This window comes from Haemaphysalis longicornis, unplaced genomic scaffold (assembly GCF_048455015.1).
Source record: "Haemaphysalis longicornis isolate Haplotype H1 unplaced genomic scaffold, Haemaphysalis longicornis Haplotype H1 scaffold_2, whole genome shotgun sequence".
In the NCBI taxonomy this organism is placed as follows: domain Eukaryota; kingdom Metazoa; phylum Arthropoda; class Arachnida; order Ixodida; family Ixodidae; genus Haemaphysalis; species Haemaphysalis longicornis.
The window spans coordinates 70,426,383-70,445,973 of NW_027526295.1; the positions used below are offsets into that span (position 1 = coordinate 70,426,383).

A 19,591-nucleotide genomic window follows, 5' to 3' on the forward strand; every position below is an offset into this window, starting at 1 on the left:
ATTTTTACGCAAGCGGCGTTCATGTGTGTGAACATAGGGCTGTCGTTGGGAGCAAGTACTGTTTCCGCGTTCATGTGTATGAACGAAGTGTTACTGATGCGAGCAAATACTGCTTTCGCATTTGGGTGGTTAAGCATCGCGCCGGGCGGTCGATGCGACCGTGTGTGTTCTTTGTGCCCTGTACCGTATAGGGTTAGAACAGGCTCTAGCTCTGTTGACATTTCCAGAGCGGTTGCATTGCTGACAAACTTAGCAGTTGAACCGTCAGATTGTGTCATGTTGTTGATGCAATCGAGTTGATATTCTCCCTACCCTGCACGCTGCAGCGTTAGGACACTTTGGCGTGCTTTGTTGACGTTAACAAGCAGGTAGTTATGCCGATGCCATGGCAATTGTGATATTCGACATCGAACCACGTGATGAAGGGGATTAAAGGGCTACTGCAGCCTGTTTGTCCTGCCCTATACATTGTAGGGTTTGGACTATTTATTGGGCTTTGTTGACATTAACAGAGCGATGGCAATGCTGACAACTCGTCAGTTGTCGTTAGGATCGCGCCACAAAGGCGGCGCGATCGGAGAGCTATTTTTCTGCCGTACACTGAAGGTGCGGGGAGTTTCTTTGTGCAGCTAAGCCACCCCGGCTTGGACCACATGACGGAGCGTGTTTATGCTGCTGTCTACTGTTCCGGGCGAGCTGCCGAGCCTGCTGAAGGGGTGCGGTGCGGCATGCCGTCACCAGCCTGGCTGAGAGAGTCGGCAGTCTGGTCGCTCGGCGGCCACGGGCCATCACGGATGTGCCGTCACTTGAGCAACGCTTGCTTGGGTTGGCTGGTGCGATTCTTCCCGGAGCTACCCGCCTGCAGACATCAGCGGGCGACGACCGGGCCTGCTGGTACACTACCAGCGGTGGCATTGGACGAGTGGAAGCCGGCGTAGGCAACACGATGCAGTGGCTAACGATTTAATCGACGAACGAACTTTTCGTCGCCTCTAGTCCTGTAGTCAGCTCTCACCGGCGTACGCAAGGAATTTAGGAGGGAGGGATGTGGGGTCGCGACTTTCACGCGAACCCCTTTTTGGCTAGCTTCCCGTTGCGGCCGGCGTGCACACGCGCCTCGCTCACGCGACGGGAACCATACGGGAGGGCGCCAGCGACCGGACGGTTTGTTTTCGCCCTGGTGGAAGCGTTGACCCTTTTCCCCTCTGCCTTACCCGAGAACCAGTTCTTCCTCGATACTAGCGCCACCGTAAGGCGAAGTCTGGTGGGACGTAGCATGACGAGGGGACGGCTCTTGTCTTGCGGATCCGGTAGCGCGCGGACGTTTCGGCGCGCTGGTCCTGACCTGGGGGAACGCGCCACAAAGGACGCGTCCGGGCGAGCTGAGAGACTGCAACCGCGCTCGCACTGCGCAGCGCTCCGCTACTCCGGTATGCCATGGGTGAGTCGAACCATCTCGATCTCTAGCGTTGTTTAATGCCTCGCTCCCAGTGTTACCGTTATGGCCTACGATCAGTCTGTATGCAGTGTATTTGATTTGCACTTTGCAATAAATGCTGCCATTGATGTTTTGCCCTCGCCGCCTCCTGCCTTTGTCTGTCTCCGCAAACAACGGACCCGTCCGCAGCCGGCGCTCGCAAGGCATGTTTGCTGAGCGCGGATGGCTGCGGGGTGGGAAATCACTAGTGTGTGAAATGTAGAATCCCACAAGCTGTATACCTCTACCCCCCCAACGGTTTCATCTCTGTTGGCCAAAACGCCAGGGCACCAAGAATACACTTATGCAGTGCATGCTTCGCCCCTCCCTATGTTTCACGTTAGCGGAGATGGTCCGGGATTTTTTCTTTAGCACGATCCAGGCCGATCCAGGCCGATTCAAGTAAAACGAAAAGGGGTGTTTCAAGGGGTGTTTAGTTGTGCTGCTATGATCAATGAGTTCGGGTGTTCATTTGCATGCGCAGAGATACACGTGGAACTGTCCCGATTAACGAGCCGGCTTAACGGATTGCAGTACGCCCAGACAGCAATTAACCTGTGGCCAGCGAGAGGCCGCGTAAAAAACGCAGCGAACTCGTGATGGCGAAGGGAGATTTTCAGGAAATGATTGCGTAGTCTCGCCAAGTACAAGTGAATTAGAGTAGCAACGTAGCCTATTGAAGTGGTTGGTTTAGTTAAAGCAAGACTACTGATTTTTTTGGGTGGAAAAATGGGCTGGTGAACATCCTGTATCCTGGAATTTCGGCAGTGGATTGAGTTTTTGGGAAGCATAAAGGTGACACAGATAGATTAAGCAACACCGTGGGACGGCCTAGTAGGAATCTATCCATGGCACCGATTGCGCGAAAAAAAAAGACGAAGAAGGAAACGACAAGGACGAGCGCTCGACCTTGTTTAGTTCTCCGTCCTTGTTTGTTTTCGCGCAATCGGTGCCATGGACAGATAAATTTACGCTTGAATTAAAGAACTTGGCGTTTGTTCAAGGAACTTCGGCAATTTCAGCGTAATATTGTGAAAGGGGAAGCTATATAACTGTTAGCGGTCTAGGTGGTGAGATGTTTTGGTTATTCTTTCGGAGACGCAGGAGAAAAGAGATAATTCCGCATTTGCCGGAAGAATTCACACTGTTGGTTCAGTTGACTGTTAATGCAGGCGTGCGTATTTTTTGGCGTCTTCTTACCAAGAAACCCTTCCTCGATATAAATTTGCTCTTATGGTTTGAATTACTTGAGTGAGTCGGGGCCCAGGCCGAGCTTGTGAAGTTGAAAAGTCTTTTATTGCTGGAACTATGGTTACGTCGAATGACTGACGAGGAGTTATCTTCGCGGGGTATCGACCGGGCGTAGGGTTGCTTCTGTACCCGCACAGTAAAAAAAATACAAGGAAAAGTAAGAATAACAAGATGGTGCCCCTTATCGCCAACACTCCTCACTCAGCAAAACCCGCTGTGCACCACAAACAAGTGCAGCACTAACTTCGGGTCAGAAAATGTATCTCTTTTTGGGAGAGGGTCATAGGGGGCATGCTAACGCAGTTTTTGTTTTTTGGGCATACGATTTCACGGCTTAGATTATTTCTCTAGGGAGTTTTTTTGCTTATTTTGTGCTATAACAATTGTGTCAAGAAAGGTAGGGCTCCATTCGCAGTCCCTTCAGTGGACGCTCAAGTGCGCACTGATCACCTTGTGTACGTTATAGTGGTGCTCTTTTAGTCTTTCATTTAAGCACCTTCCTGTTTGCCTGACAAATTTTTTACTGCAGGACAGCGGGACCGAAGTTAACAAACCGATTTACGTGCTTGTTAACTGTTGAACATATGGATGACAATTTGTTAGGGGCAAAAAATACCACTTTCACGTTAGCGCGTTTACGTACCATTTTTAAATTATATGCAATTCGATGTGATGTAGGCAATCAGGGTTATTTTTTGGCTTTTGTTTTGCTCTTACAATTGAAGAAGCGGAATCGTTTCTGCAGAAGTTAAATAGAAACACGCCGGACAGCCTTCAAGTATCAGAACGAAACAGAAGGGAAAAAATAACCGTGATCCCCTATCCATCGAGTTGTCCAATGTATACGTGCGTGCGTTCGTGTGTGTGTGTGTGTGTGTGTGTGTGTGTGTGTGTGTGTGTGTGTGTGTGTGTGTGTGTGTACATGCGCGTGCGTTGGCGAAAAATCGCCGTCTCTACAAATGAACACAAATACGCAATGCATGTGATACTTTTTTGACAGCCTTTTTTGTACAGTTATCTTCCTTTTTCTTCAAGAGTTTTTTGCCCAAGGTACGACGGCTGTCTTCTGATTTCGTTAAAGAACAGTTCAATGCGTATTTTGAAAATATAAATACTGCGTTTTCCGGCTAAGTAGATATGCTGAGAATAAAATTTTCCTACAGTTTTTTCTGGGCTAATCAACGATCTCTTGCAAGAACGACGGTAGCACTGTTAAAGTTATGTGCCTACTTATACCTCTTCTTTATGCAGAGTGTCATTTGGAGCAATGTTTCTTGTCCCCGAACAGTTCCGGTGATGTATCATCTTCAAGAAATCAATACCTAGAAACCTGCCAGAAACGTGCCAAAAACGCACAGAAGGGCGACTAGTAGGAGCTCTAGCAAATTCGGGTTCGCAGAAGAGACAATTTCTTTTTAAAGGGCCTGCTTCAACTCCACAATTTATGAGAATCACGAAAGATAGCGCTTACAGTCATTGCCACCAGCATACCTGCCTATGCTTCATTGACGGGTTCGTTCGTGCTTCTTTTACTTTTCTTTTCAAAAAGAAGGAGTGGTTCGATATACGTTGTCACCGGCCGCCCCGCAGGTCACGCCAAAACGAGCGTCGTCTGCTAGCCGTCTGCTGCGGACGGCGCATTGCCACCGGAAAAGCAGGAGGGGAAGCGGAGCTTCCGCCCTGTCGATTCCCCTGGGCCTTCCCGCGAGATCTCGCGGGAACGTTCCGCTGCTCGCCCGCGCATGCGCAGTGCGGGGGAGAAAGCTGTAGTCCCACTCTCCCTTTTCGCTTTCCTTTCTGTCCCCACGTTTCCCTCGATGCCTGCGCTCATTTGGCGGAGGAGCTGAAGTGCCGTTGCGCCGAGCTGCCGCCGTCGGGGACCGGCCAGGGACAGCTGATCGCCTGAGCCCGGCCTGGCCGCTCTGCAAAAACGGCGGAAACACTGGCTGCTGGTCGTCGCTCCGTCAGCGTAAGCCTCTTTACCTGCTCTTAAACACCGTTTCGCAAGAAAGCAGCACCCTCTCAGCTCGGCGTTTCCCTGGCCGCTCGTGTTGCAAAGTAGAGAGGGCAAAAAGGAAGTGCGGGAGGTGATGGGTCGGTGAAGAGGAGCGCACGAAATAGAGAGATCGTTTCTCCCAAGCACTCCGCACGGTCAGAGCCGGTCGCGAGGCATCCGCTCTTTGAACTTGACCTCGACAGCTGCCGCCGGCCATGGGTTGACCATTAACCGTTAACACCACTGCTCCGCGAGAAGTTTGAGGTCAGTGTGTGGGATAACGTTTTGATATTTGGCGTGTCATCGACATGTATTTGCCCTGGACGCTCAAAGCCACGCATGAACCTTGCGGTAAACGCCAGTGTTCGAGTTCCAAAAGTTGTATGAAATCAGGGTTTCTGTAGGTGGCGATGTCCCCTGTACTCAAACGGAGAATTAATTGTGGGAATAACGGTGGGGACGTTCAAAGTACCATTTTTTGTTTAAGTGAAAGTTTATTCTATCAATCCGGCCTATTCCATTGTTTGATCATTTCACAAATCCGGTTTATTTCATTGATCCGGCCATTGATCAATGCCAGACATTGACACTAACTGGTTGGTAGGAAGATTCAGCGTTTTTTGGGGGTGCCATCCTTGGAGTTTACCACCACGGCTTCCGTAGACGCAACGTTCTTGTCGGTTCAATTAGAACGACGCTAACCGTTCATTCTCATCAGATTTGAAAAGCCTTCTACACGCAGAACGGTAAGCGTGTTGCATAAGTTGTATGCATTCTTCTGCCATACCACAATGAACGTGAATGTGCCATGGTCGAAGGCCTGTCTGGAGATGACACTTAGAGTGCTGCGACGACTCATGGCTATCATCGATCAAAAGAGGCCGGCTGCACGCGGGTCCAACTCAAGGCCGTGACGTTCGCTCCCTGTAGGTTCAGCAGGAAGTGTGGAATCTCGTCACGTTTTACCTGTTGCATGGTTCCACAGCTATGGCGTGGGTGAGCGTTCTTGCTCGTTAAATAAATATTGGCGCAGAAGGCAGCGGCCGTTCTCTTCTCGCTGGCCAACACGATAAGGTGCGCTTGTTGCCATGGGATCCTTGCAAGCGCCCAAAATAAAGTCTGAATGTGCATGGCGTACGTTCATTGCCATCGCGTTACTGTAGCTCCATAAATGTTTCGCGTTCTGCGCACCGATTATCGATTACGGAATCATTACAATTCACGCTATTTGTGTTTATAGCGCTACAGGAGAGTGCTATTTACCCCTTCCTGCAGTGTGGCAAACGTACTCGCCAGAGCAGTTCTTGCTGATATGTTCTTGCTCGCTACACAAATCAGTGCAGGTTTCACTTTTCGGTCTGTAGTCTGGGGCCAACACGACGCTTGTTACGCTTTATTCCCTGAAAACACTCGACGGATAGAAATAGATTGGTACACATTAAATTGGCACACATTGGCAGACATTATTGGCGTATAGTTGCTCCATTTCTATATGTGTTCGGTTGCATGCATATCCCCGGAGTGTATTGACCGGTAACCAAGTACTCAATGAGCTTGCATCATGTTAGTTTTTTTCGTAGTTAACAATAAGAGTACTATGTATTTTTTCACAACAAGGGAAACCTGCTCCCCAAAACGAACAGCAGCACTACGTTTTCATGTGGACATTTACACATGAATACACAGAAGCAGTAATGGTACCTATTGTTGATGAGCATGGCATATATGATTTTTGACCTTTTTCAAGGAAAACAACCAAATCAACCTTGTGGATGTACCATTTCCGCATTTCCAGTTATGTTAATGCGAATATTACCTAACTAAGTTGGCTTACAATCCAGCGCCCACATCACACACAATGGCCCATGGAGGCTAAGGTAAATGAAGGCTTGAAATGACACCATATTTGTCAGGGAAACTCCAATAAATAAAGTATATAATTCGGTTCAAAAGAAAATTAAGTCGATTCCACGCTTAGCTGTACTCGAACCAAAGTCCATCGGAATGCGATACGAGCACCACCAGAACTCGGTGATTCCACCTAACTGAACGTTAGCCTAGCGAAAATGGTTGGCGCCTTCGACTTTGGAACGTGTGTTAGAACTTAGACACATGCGCTCGGCACTGCAGGAGAAATTTCAGCATGGTAATAGCGCAAGAAGGAGTAAGGCAAGTAGCACAGCCCATTCACGCTAATAGCGTATATGTAGGGCTCACAAGTGCAATTAACTGAGCTCCCCAGTCATAGTAACCAAAAGGAAAGAAGACGTCGTATAGCCTGACACGTGTCACTGTTGGCCCCGCGTGCTGCCGTGCATATGCACACCACCTTTCACAAGACACTAGTTCTACAAACTTCACCGGGTTCGGTGTAATCGGTGCAGGTCTTCGAGCAGTCTACATCAACAGCACCTGCGAAGCATGGCGGTGCACACAGTGGCTGCATATACGTTCTACAAACCAACACTAATGCTTCCGCATTCACTACATCATAAGGAGTGCGTAGGTGTCCTAGAATTCCTTTTAGGGGCTAAGCCTGTTAGGGGCTGGTGCTGTTGGCGCGTCCTGACGTCGTCGTGGTCGTCGTAATTGTCGTTCGTCTGATGTAGTCATGCTACTAAAACACCGGGAAACTCGCTTACGCCTCGCGCTAGAACGTAACGCGTACTAAAAAAACACGGGGACATTTCTTTACGCCTCGCGCTGGAGGGCTTCGTAACGCGAACTAAAAAAACACCGTGACACTCGTTTACGCCTCGCGCTAGACAGCTTCGTGCTTTAAAAACAAGAGACTTTCACAGAAAATCTGTATACCTCTAACCCCCCCCCCCCCCAAACTGTTTCATCTCCGTTGGCAAAAACGCCAAGGCGACAAAAATACACTTATGCACTGCATGCTCCGCCCCTCCCCAGGTTTCACGTTAGTGGAGATGGCTCGGTTTTTTTTTTCATACCACATAGCTTGGTTCCTGTAAAGCATTGCTTTTCTCGGAAGAAGGGAGTTATAAAACGAGAAAAACTATTGTGTTACCTGTCCCTCATGAATACATCATGAATCCTGGACTGTTACAAAAATTAGGGTATATCTTTCAAGTAGCTAGGTGTAGGGAATTTGTTACGCAACCAGGCATCAATTATCTGAAAATTCAGCGGAGTTCTAAAAGGGACAAAACAAACTTTGAAATGAATTTGAGTAAGAAGCATTTATTTCATTTCATTTATGGACCCTTAAAGGCCTTAGGGCATTACGTAAGGGATAATTAACGTCACTTTTTATGAGTTTGATTAGTTGTCGGGCTGCAAATTACTGCTTTGCGTGTTCCTTGCAGAACTCGGAGGGAAAGTGGACGTAATAAAGCCCCGTTCTCACCAGTAGTTGGATAACAGGACCCATATTGCATAAGACTTCGATCTTTCGGTCCAGGCCATTGCGTAAGCAGAAGAGGCAGGAATCCTTTTTATTGGATGCTGAATTAGACGTCTGGCAGCATGTGTTCGGTGATATGCCGCTGATCGAGTTGGGGATATTGGGAATAGGCTATGGAGGCGACTAGGCAGACGGAGAGGAAAAAAGAAAGACTGAAGGACAAGTTGTGAACATTTAGTTGGAGGGCACCACACATGAAGCCGGATGACAATCTGGAGACAAGAAGGATTTACACTTCTGGATCACGGCGGTCCGGATATGTTGGGGGTATAAAAATGAGGCAGCTAGGGTCTTGCACTCGGACACAGGAGAGAGAGACATGTTTCCAGGCTAATATTTACGGCACCCTTCCAGGATGGAGGAAGGAACAATAATGACTGCACAAGGCGGCATCTTAGTTATATGCAAGCAGGGCGCTCTAGCGGACAGTGCCTTCGCAGTGGTCACAGTAAAAGTTGGTGGTGTGGCCAAGGCGAAAAAGTACGACGTTGTGAGCGCGGTGTACAGACGAAAGCGATGCTATATGCAGAGTAATTGTTGTTTCAGATGTTGTCCAAAAGCAGAGATGTAGAGGTTTCAATGTTGAGAAGAAGTCTGGATCACCCTTCCAAACAAGTTGTCTTCCTCGTATCACACGTCTGTGGCGTCCTGCGAGCTTGCAGTTTTTCCAAAAAGGATTGATTGATTGATTGTAGGGTTTAACGCGCCGACGCTTCGCAGGCGATGAGGCGCGCCGTAGTTGAGGTTCCGTATTAATTTTGACCACCTGGGGATCTTTAACGTGCACCGAAATCTCGAACACATGGGCGTTCTTGCTTTTCTCCTACCCCAGAAAAGCGGCTGCCGCAGCCGGCAATCGAACCCGCGTCCTTGCGCTCAGCAGCACAACGCCTTAGCCAGTGAGCCACCGCGCCGGGGAGGTTTTCTAAAATAACACACTGCCAAGCAAGCCATTGGAACTTTATTCGGAGACCAGTGGCATTAGATAGATGGGGTAGGCGAATGACGTGACGGGGTATACATGCCTACCAATGCAGCTAGCGTGGCGTAGGCCTTCTGGAGCTGCCTCTGAGTCTGAGGAAATGGGCCACTTTGCCGCCAACTGAGGAAGAATATACCGGATAACCTCTTTGTTGGCATTAAGCTTGGTTTCGAAAGGACGTCGTTCTCTTGGTGCCATGAGTGAGCTTGACCAGAGGGAGAAAGGAAGTCTACGCAAGAAGCTCACTGAGGTTTCATGGTGTTATTTATCAAAACGCAGACGTCACAGGTGACAGCTTCTGCTCATAGCAAAATTGGGTCCAAACACGAACTCAAACCGCTCGGTGGGTGGCACGCCTTTTGAATTCAATCCATTAATGTTCTGTGTTTTGCGTAGGGCCCAGGGTGTCACGTACGTACGAAAAAAAAGAACATCTACACTGCGGTCAACCCTACTGACGCAGACCATGAGATATTACGATCTGCGTGTCTGTTAGGTAAATTTCAGCGCGGTGAATATGTTTTCTTGGATGCGTACAACTTCTACGGGCTGTATGGTAAGTTGTCCTGCTATAATAGCGTTGAGGGTATTGGAATGAGTCTTGTGGTGTATTTCGAAGGTTATGTGTTATTTGTAACAGCTGACATGGTCCGACAGAATCGTGGAATAATCGTAGCATGAAACAAAAAGAGAAAGAACGAGATGCGCATAAGTTCTGTTTCACAATGCTGCAGTGCGTTTTCGCTTCCTACACCCACGTAAGTAGGCACTTGCGTAAGCGTTTGTGACGCACCGAATGCGTTTTCACATTGCATAAAACGTTATAAGACTGGCCAGTTACGAAGCCTGTGCGAATTTGTCGTCTTTTCTTCTATACCCACAACGGCACGGACGTACGCAAGCGCTTCGTATTCATGCTAGCGTTTGATTGCTCCCCATTCCCAATAAAAGGAACTCAATGACTCGTACCTTAAGGTACCGCATTTATTCGATTTAACGCGCATTTAACGCGCAGGTAAGTTTCCTCTTGGAAATTTGAAAAAATGACAAAATATTTTAAAATAAATGCGCAACAGCTTGTTAAGATTAAAATGTACTCGCGTGATGTTGACTGATTGTTTTGGATTGGATTGAGTTGGATTGTGGGAGGAGCTTCCGTCCGTGCCGACGCCGCTGGGCGCTTTGAAGTCCATTCCGGTTTTCCACCCGTTTGTATAACGCGCACACAAAATTGAAGACTCCTTTTATTGAAAAAAAAGGTGAGCGTTAGAATCGCGTAAATGCGGTAATTTCGTTAGACGAGAAAAGTATGCTTCCAAATTTCAGTGGAAAAGACCGGTTTCGCAATAATAGCTCGCTTCCCTAAATGATACGTGCTACAATTAGTTTGTGTACGGGGAATTACTAAATCCTTAGGCTGTATTGCACAAGGGTGAACTGAAGGGCTTGTTGGTAGATCATATCGTTTAAAAACAGCGCGGAAGACTGGACTAAGGAAGTAACAGACGACACAAGCGCTGCCGAACAACTGTGCGATTTTAATTCGCAGGGGAAAATATACATGAAAAATTGAGGCAAGAGAAGGAAAGAGACATGAAAAAAAACGAAATAAAATGTCAAGATTTTATTTCGTTTTTTTTTTTTCATGTCTCTTTCCTTGTCTCCCCTTAGTTTTTCATGTATATTTTCCCCTGCGAATTAAAATCGCACAGTTGTTCGGCAGCGCTTGTGTCGTCTGTTACTTCCTTGGTCCCGTCTTCCGTTCTGTTTTCATACCTTAGGCTGTATGTTAACTACATGTCAAGGAAGGGAGTCGGGCATGACCTGAAGACTCTGATACGCCCGTTAAACCGAGGACAGCCTAGGGGAGCGTTTACACCATAAACGTCGGGGCCGCGGGTATGCACTGCTTTTGGTTCTGGCTGCCAGCGTACAGCTTAGGTTTACATTTTATTAAAAGCGGTAAGCAGAGCCCCACTGAACTTTCGATGCTCCAACAAGAAAAGGTTCGTCCCGCGTTCCTGCATTTCATGGGGATTTTTAGGCCATCTGTCCAGGATAGAGCGTGTGGCGTTTCCGTGTCGGTCTGTTACTACAGCCAGGCAGAGATGGCGCCACGTGGTTGAGTTTTGTTTAGGACGGTATCAACCGGTCCGCACAAGCACGCGGGTGACGTCGCTAGATTACTTCGTTCTTTGGTGCTTTGAGTGGTGGTAAATCCTCCAGGTGTGGAGCCCTCCGCCTTATCAGTGTATGGTTTTCCCTACTATTGAAGGTAAGTTTTACCGCAGTTTACGCAGAATTTGGTAGATTTGTTATTCCGCAATTGAAATACTGCGAATGAAGTGATGGTGTATCTTGTCTCCATGTATATTGCCGTGAACCATCTATTGGGTTTGTTTATTTATGTTTTGTTTCTGCTGGCCGGCTGCGCCGGGCTGTGTTATCGTTTGTCTGTGTGCCAAGGAAAGCGCGTGTTTGATTCTTAATTTTTATCCTTCTAGTGTTATCTCTTTTAATAGGGAGAGCGGTTTGAACTATAGCATCAACAGCCCAGAATAATCTTCTTTGGATATACAGTGTTTTGGATGTACTTTGACTGTTCGAGGAACACTCGCGCCCAAAGATAAATGGCTTTAGAGCAGACGCCGCGGCATTGGACTCGCCGTCGCTCGCATGCGCACGTCACTTTGTTGACTGCTGCTTCACCGCCTGTGTATTCTTTGAGTTGTTAGGGGAGCACAAGTTCGCTCCAATAAACTTATTTTCCTTGAAGACAACTGCGTCGTTTTTGGCTTCATGACAATATATATCCCTTTAGGAAAAGCGGTTGCCGGTTGATGAACACTTTCGCTTCTTCCTTGTTTTTTTTTCTGGAAGGCTCAATACCTTGGCAGACCCTCCAACAATGCGTCGCTTTTTGGTCTCGGTTGCCGTCTCGTCTGTTTTTTTTTGCCTTGATGATTACCTTACGCAGTTGTAGCAGTGTTGTTGAAAACTCCAACTAGCGAAAGACAGCTGTAGCTACAAATAGTCTAGCTTACAAATCTCACAAAAAATGTACTGCTTTTTGTTCAGTTTCTTTGATACTCGAAAAAAAACGAGAAAGCTGCACGTTTTTTTCACAATACACCGTCTCTTCCCTTAGACATCGCACACGTACTTTGAAAGTTCAAACAAAAGTGGCTCTCAATAAGCACCTTATTAGGCTGTTTCACAGGAGTATTATTAACAGGAGAGCTGTTTAGGCCGACACAAATCCATCCGGCAAGACAGACGACCCCGAGCGCACGTGAGCACCTACCTCGCGGCGACCACTCGGCGTAGTCCAGGTTTGCGCGAGGGCTTACGTCACATGAGGAGCTCCCGCCTTCGTCGTCGTCGTCGTGTGGCGACCGTAGCGCTGAAGACGATGACGACAGATCTGTCACGCCACCCCTTCACAATCCACACGTGAAGACGGCCACCTGACGTTATGACGAAGAAGTGGGGTAATACTTAGCCAGGACGCGCTATGAGAGTTTTTGTCCTACGCGGCTGTGCCGTCGGAAGACGACTAAAGGGACGTCGACATTTGCTACTGAATAAAACACTGTACATGCATAATGGTGTTTGCTTTAGAGTGCCGTCCAAAACGGCTTTGCACTGCTGGGCTCCGGCTCCTCCCTCTCTCCTTGGATCCGCTGTTAGTGTGGGGAGAAGCTATGGTCAATCCACAGCTCGACTATTTCTCCACCCTTGCACTACTAGTGCAAGCTGCGCCAATTTTTGTCATTGAAGTATCCAAATATTTCAATGAGGAGACCGTTAGAGGAAGTGACGCTGATTCCGCACACCACTAATGCCATTCGGTTCCTCCGCGTAAGGGGCAAAATTAAACCTACTGCGGACGGTTTAGAAAGCAAGAATGTAGAATTGAGAAAGCTGTTGAATTTAGAAAGCTTGACTGGGAAAACGTAGGATTAAGGATAAATGGGGAATATTTGAGCCATTTGAGGTTTGCGGAGGGCATAGTCTTGGTGAGTGAGGCTGCAGAACACATGCAAACAATGCTTAAGGAACTACAATCAGAAAGCATGGCCGTGGGGCTAAAAATAAATGCGAATAAATCTAAAGTAATCAGAAGTAAGCATGCCACGTCCTCTACAGTTTAGGGAACGAATCGCTTGAAGAAGAAAAATATAACTACCTCGTACAGATGGTTAGTGCTGACCCCAACCACGAGAGAGAAATTCGGCGCAGAATAGGCATGGGTTGGGGAACGCTAGGCAAGCATTCCCCCAAAAATTATTTATTTATTACTTATTTATTATACCCTCAGGGGCAAATGGCATTACTGAGGGGAGTGGTTTCCATTGGAAGACATGTTGCATGGTGAATAGAAAGAAACAGAATACAAAGTTAGCACGATTACAATCAAAATGTCAGCGTGCTAGATCAAAAATACATTAAGCGGATCCTGAGTATACAGTTTTAGCTAGTGTTTAACGAAAATGGTGGTTATCATTATTAGACACAATTTCAGGAGCAACGTGATTCCATTCGCGGGAAGAACGAGGCAAGAACGACTGTGAAGCTATATTAGTATAAGTGATAATGCCGACTTTGTGACGGTGATCGAGGCGATGGGAAAAATACTGTGGTTATGGAATAAGTTCGTTGTGAAAGATATAATGATGGTACAATTTATGAAAAGTTGCTGGCGGGACACCTTTCTTCGAGACGACAATGTAGGCAATGATAGATTAGTTTTCATTCCAGATATGCTGGCAGTGCGATTGTAATTTCAAAATATGAAACGTGTAGAATTATTCTGAACTAGTTCAAGCGATGTAATCAAGTTGTGGTAACAGGGATCCCATACCGAAGAAGCATATTCTAATTTAGGTCGAGTTAATGTTTTGTAGATTGCTAATTTTAATGACGATGGATCTCTAGAAAAGTTACGGCGTAGGTACCCAAGCGTGTGGCTATCGTTGCGGATCATTTGTTCGATGTGCAGTGCCCAAGTGAGATTTGTTATTATGTGGATGCCTAAGTATTTGTATGAGGTAGTAGATGCAAGAGGTGTGTCATTTAGATTGTAAGTAAATTGACTGCAAGCACTTAGGGACACGCGCATAACTTTACAATTATTAATGTTAAGTTCCATTAACCATATGCACGGCACCAGTTAGCAATTTTGTTAAGGTCTGACTGAAGAATACAGCAATCATTTATATTGTTTACCCCACGCAAAATAACGCAATCATCAGCAAATAGATGAATGTTAGAAATTATGTTAGAATAAAAAGTTATATTAAAACCCTAACAAAAAGTAAGCAGCCTCTGTTACTCAAAATAAAAATCTACAACCAGTGCGTACTGCCGGTGATGATATACGGAGCTACCCGCCGTGGTGGCTCAGTGGCTAAGGCGTTGTGCTGCTCAGCAGCACGAGGACGTGGGTTCGATTCCCGTCCACGGCAGCCGCTTTTCTGGTGGAGGCTAAAAGCTAAAGCGCCCGTGTATACGAGATTTCGGCGCACGGTAAAGATCCCCAGGTGGTAACAATTAATCCGGAGCCCTCCACTACGGCGCGCCTCATCGCCTGCGTTGCGTCGGCGGGTTAAACCGCACAGTCAATCAACATACGGGGCTGAAACTTGGCACCCTATCTAAACAACTAGGAAGCAAACTTAGGTCGGCTCAATGGGCCATGGGACGAATAATCTTAGGAATAACACTCAGGGACAGGAAGTGAGCTACCTCAATCAGAGAAGAAACTAGGGTAGAAGATATCAGGGTTTAAATAAAGAAAAAGAAATGGACTTGGGCTGCCAATGTAGTGAGACGAACCGATAACCGGTGGACAATTGGGCTAACCGTGTGGATACCAAGATATTGTTCTAGAAAAAGGGGAATGCCATTAACCCGATGGCGCGAGGAAATAAAGAAATTCGGGGGTTGACTGGGGACTCAAGCAGCGCAGGACAGGAGTGGTTGGAGGTAAGTGGGAGAAGCATTCGTCCTGCAGGCGACCTGAGTCGGCTGCTGCTGTTGATGATGATGATAATAATTGTTATGATGATGAACAATTTATTGTCTCGCTTCTCCTCTGTGACGAGCTGATTGACTGACCGAAGGGAGTGCACAAATTTTTTTCCGCCTTAAATCAAAGATGACGGCTACGAAGGGATCATAAAAGGAGCATTCGGGTGTAAAGCAGATGAAAGATGACCTAGCGGTCGTGTGTTGCTTTGTTGAAAGAGAAAGGAGAAATTGATTCAGCCGACGACTTCCTCTAGGGTTGATGGCAAGCCTCGCGATTGTGCTTCCGAAAGAAACTTATCGGTGGAGTCACGAACTTAGAGCCCATGTATTAACAGCTTTATCGACCACATATACCGAGCAGTGAAAACGGTTGGAGCACAGACGACGCCGCCCTGACGAAATACTGTTCACGCCTAAGCAAACCAACCAAGATCAAAAAAGAAACTAATTTGAGCGTGTGCGCCCAGGCACAGCTCGATTACCGGGCCCCACCTGGAAACTCAGGGCAGAACTAGAAAAGATGATAATACAAGGAGAAAAAATGCTCGAAACGTTTTGTTGGTGGAGCGGGGTAAGAATGCAGTGGGAAGCAAAAACCACGTTAAAATAAAACGCCCACGCGGCAGGCGGCACGGACAGCGGAGAAGGGCAGGGTTGAGAGATGGACGCGCTGGCCGGTGGTTTGATCGACGACCCGCTGCCGGGAACTCGGGGCCAGCAACCGGCGACGCTTCTGAGAACCAAGCGTGCCGTCGCCATCGAACCGAATCGCGACCCGCACAATCGTTCCTTTCAATGAGCGGCTGAGTCTGAGGCCCTCATTATCAGTTGCCATGGGACCGTGATGATTGACTACGACCGAAAGGCGAATAGACAAAGGGGAAATAGAACGCACTGCAGTGGTCATTCTGAGAGAACTTAGTCGGCTTCTGCCCGGTGCGGACAGCGAAGTTGGCAGAGTGGTCTCTTTAAATAAGGATGAGTCGATAACGAAGCGACACTCGCCACAGCAAGGGCGTGGGCTCCCACAGGGTTACCATGGATACAAGCATGATGCGGCTTTGTCGGGGCTGTGCGGGGATGCAGACACCACGCGCTTTCTACGTTTACGTCATACAAAGGCAAAGCTGTAATACACCCTATACTCCGGGACGACTTAAGAACGGCAACGGTGGTCGCTCCTGCGGATCATCACCTCAGCCGGCTGTTACTCCGCGCGGCGCAAAAAAGTGCCTTACTGCGAGTATTTTGAACGTGACTCGAGGCGTTCTCGTGATTTCTTGGACTTTATCGTCTTTTAAATTCCTGCAGCGACTGCAAAAAGACTAGACGCGGAAAAGAAGGGGATGGTACGTCGTAAGTGCGGTCTCATTTCAAAAACGCGCGCGCGCGTTTACATTCGCGTCCGTCATTTCGGCGGAGTGATACACGACATGAGCTGTTGTCGTTCTTAACTTGCTCCCGACTATATCTACCGGTTGCGGAAGGAGGAGGAAGAGTATAAACGAACGTTTATTCAAAGTGCAAAACGGAAGGTTCTAGAGGCAATAGCTCGCGTGGACGATGCTGCCCGCATCCTGAGCAGCCAGCTGTGTCCAGGCGATTAGTTCAAGCTGATCCTCCAGGTGTCAGTGGATCAGCTGGCTCTCCCAATGCTCCCGCCCGGGTAAGGTTTGCAAAGGAAAACAAAGATGGCGCGTGGGAGCATTCCAATTCCGCGTGGTACAGGGCGAAGGGAGACGGACAAAATTTGTATGTTGGGGAGAACCACCTCCCGCATTTTGAATCCTTTCGAGAGCGGCTCCACGAACACAGACTTATCAGAAAGAAGTTCCCCACCCTCCACAAAGAACTTGACACTTATAATTCGCAAACACTATGAGTAACAAAAAAAAAAATTGTTTGCGTGTCTGTCCAGTTCGCTACAAATGTCTTCGACACGCGATAGTCTTTTGCCGCCCCTGCCACGTACAGCCTTTGTCAAAATTTTGTGGACCAAGCCGGGAACGCGGAGGCTGCAAAAAAGTCAATGTAGAAGCTCACGTCCCGAGCGAGGCTGAAACTTTTTATGCAGGAAGGTAGACAAAACACCTTTCTTTCTTACTACCTTAAAATATTTTTGTCACATTTAAAGGTAAAGCCAGTTCTTTGAATTCTTTGTGGTTGAGAAGGCTTTGGACTGGCCCACAAAATTTTGACCAAGAGTGTACATGCCCTTCTTCTTTTGCTCCCCACCCCGCACGCTCTTCCCCTGCTCTCACGCGCTTCTCCCAAGATAAACACAGTGAATGTTTGCTGAAGTTAATTCGAATCTCCCGCGTTCCACTGCTCGTGCACCACCTACTATAACCTTGCGTTAGTGTTGGACCTTGTGGAATGCCACCACTAGGTGTAGCTCGGACGCTACACCTTTTCGGTATTTTCCCGAAAAACAATTTTCAAATCGTATTTTGTTATATGCGTTCGAAAAAGTCAAGTAGCCGTGTATTTCTATTTAGAAGAGTACTAAAAATAGCACTTAAGTAGTGACGTCTTGCCTCAGATATGTCAAATGTTTTCATATTGCTGAACAGTGTTGACAAGTATGAACATCGCTACCAGATTTAGTTGTTTCAAAATGTCTTGTCTATAGAAACATCTCGTTGAAGCATTCTTTTAACTTTTGTCCAGGCGGCTGAATCGAGGAACGGCCAGACAGACCAAATTTTGGGGGGGTTTAAGGAGTCCGAGAAAGACTATCGTCTTTAAAACGCTTTCGCCCACAAATTTAGACTGCCGCTTACGTCCCCGAAAAATACAAATGAATGTTACTGCAAGACATGAGGAGAAGAATTCACACCCTCGCGCAAGAGGAAGATGCCGCATCGTTTGGCCTCCTCCAAGAGACATTTGAAACGCATCCCTACTGGAATCATTCATGGAGGCAGCCCCACGGACAGCTTATTCTTACAGGACCATGCTGTTCCAGGAGAAGCGAGAACATGACCACTTGTATTTAAAGGGCTTCGACATAGTGCTGCACCCGTAGTATCTTTATTTCTCGCTCTCCCCCATTTCCCTGAATTTCTCAAATCAAGTTTGTTGACTGACTGATTGACTTCCCCAGAAACACAGATCTGTGCGGCTGGGCTGCGCCTCTTATACCCACTGGCCCTCAGGTTCACCAGTGAAGTGGAACGCACTAGCTTTGAACATTACGCAGCCGAAAACTTGCAGAGGTTACGCGACCGTAACGCACGAGGCCGTACTCTGAAGTTCGAGTTCAATTTACACACGAACCCACATCAGGCCTTCACTGAATCTACAGCGGCAGCCGTTTCAACTACTGTCACGACCCCCACTCCCCCTGGATGTTCTTACTGCCATACCACCACTCCATCGAACGTTGCACACCTTGTTTGGTGGTGCCCAGCTTTTGTCAGACACCGTACATTTAAATCCCCGACCACGCCTCACTTCACGACAAATTGGTGCGCAACTATTATCTGAAATTACAATTTACTCAATTAAAAGCGGTCTAGCATGGGTTGCTTGAGTGGGTCCTCCACCGATCGAACTGGCGAACCTGTACAGACTACTCGCTGTATTGGGGTTACCACGACCTGGCACATTAACCGCACATTTCAAGAACTGGCCCATTCATTCAATCAACTGATGCTTTAGAAACTGCTAGCATCTGTTTATTTTCTCTTACTCATCCCTTTCTTAAATTGCGACCAGTGGTTCCCCTTTTCCAATAAAGGTTCTCTACTACTACTACTACTTCTACTACAACTAAAACAACGCTTTTTCCACCAACAAGGCGCTTAAGGCTCTCGCCTTAACAATACGAAAGAGGAACACAAGTAGGACACACCACGCGTGCTCAGCCTTGTAAACTCTGCCGAAGGGATTGTCTAGAAGATCCCCCTCACTCGCTGCAAGTGCAACGAGAGTCGGTCAGCCCAAAGCGGCATATTACGGGTGTGCCACAACTGTTGCGAACAAATTGCGATGAGGAAATTTCGCCGCGCTTGTTACGAGATGCGGATGGTGGCAAGAATATTCAAGTACTGCCACAATCTTGTTTCCTTAAACTGGCAAGGCAACCCGTGCCCTACGGGAAGCGTTCGCAATGTTATCAAGGAAGTGAGTGGAGTGCATGTCAGGGCCCCATTATTACTTGCACTTTGGCTGCGGTGAGTTAGTTCCCTGTCCGAGGCGTAGGTTGCTGGCCACGCCTTGCTTTTATCGCAAAGTGAGTTTCTTCTTGATGTCATACATTAGATATACAGCTTCTTTTCCTTAATAAGGACTGGTTAGTTTGGCCTTTCGTCTAAACATCCTCGTCTTTTTTTTTGGCGGCGCGTTCTTATGTTTACCAGTGCTGTTATATGCTTCAGGATTGGTTGATTGATTGATTGGTTGATTGATTGATTGATTGTA

The 19,591-nt window shown here is 47.4% G+C and overlaps 1 protein-coding gene across 2 annotated transcripts in view; it reads left to right on the plus strand.

The window, feature by feature from the left end:
- Window positions 1-4,540: 4,540 nt before the first annotated feature.
- Window positions 4,541-19,591, plus strand: part of LOC144168984 (monocarboxylate transporter 14-like) — a 195,763-nt gene continuing 180,712 nt past the window's right edge. For both annotated transcript variants that reach the window (XM_077697984.1, XM_077697987.1), the window contains exon 1: window positions 4,541-4,697. The gene's annotated coding sequence lies outside the window, so the exon portion shown is untranslated. The remainder of the gene's footprint in view (window positions 4,698-19,591) is intronic.